Source organism: Chrysochloris asiatica, unplaced genomic scaffold (assembly GCF_000296735.1).
Source record: "Chrysochloris asiatica unplaced genomic scaffold, ChrAsi1.0 scaffold00014, whole genome shotgun sequence".
NCBI lineage: Eukaryota > Metazoa > Chordata > Mammalia > Afrosoricida > Chrysochloridae > Chrysochloris > Chrysochloris asiatica.
Genome location: NW_006408532.1, coordinates 33,092,007 through 33,092,651, shown reverse-complemented (window position 1 = coordinate 33,092,651; position 645 = coordinate 33,092,007).

Genomic DNA, 645 nt, shown 5'->3' with positions numbered 1-645 from the left:
CAACAACAAGAACAACAACTGATAATATGTCCAAAGTATGTGAGATGAAGTCTTGCCATCTTGACTTCTAAGGGATATTCTGGTTGTACTTTTTACTAGACAGATTTGTTTGTTCTTCTGGTAGTCCATAGTACTTTGAATATTCTTTACCTACACCCAATTCAAAGGTATCGATTCTTCTCCAGTGTTTCTTAGTCATTGTCCAGTTTTCACACGCATGTGAGGTAATTGAAATAGCATGACGTACATAAGGTGCACCTTAGTCCACAACGTGATATTTATGTTCTTTGACACTTTAAAGAGGTCTTTTGCAGCAGATTTCCCTACTGCAATACGTCATTTGATTTCTTGATGGCTGCCTCCAAGAGTGTTGATTGTGGATGCAAGTAAAATTAAGTCCTTGACAATTTCAATCTTTTCTTTGTTTATCATGATAATGTCTATTAGTCCATTTGTGAGATTTCTTTTTATATTGAGTTGTAATCCATAGTTTTGATCTTCATAATTAAGTGTTTCAAGTCCTCTTCACTTTCAGAAAGAATGGTTCTATCATCAGTATGTTGTTGTTGTTGTTGTTAAGTGCCATCGAGTCGGGTCCGACCCATAGCGACCCTGTACAGGGTTTCCGAGGGTGTAAATCTTTAC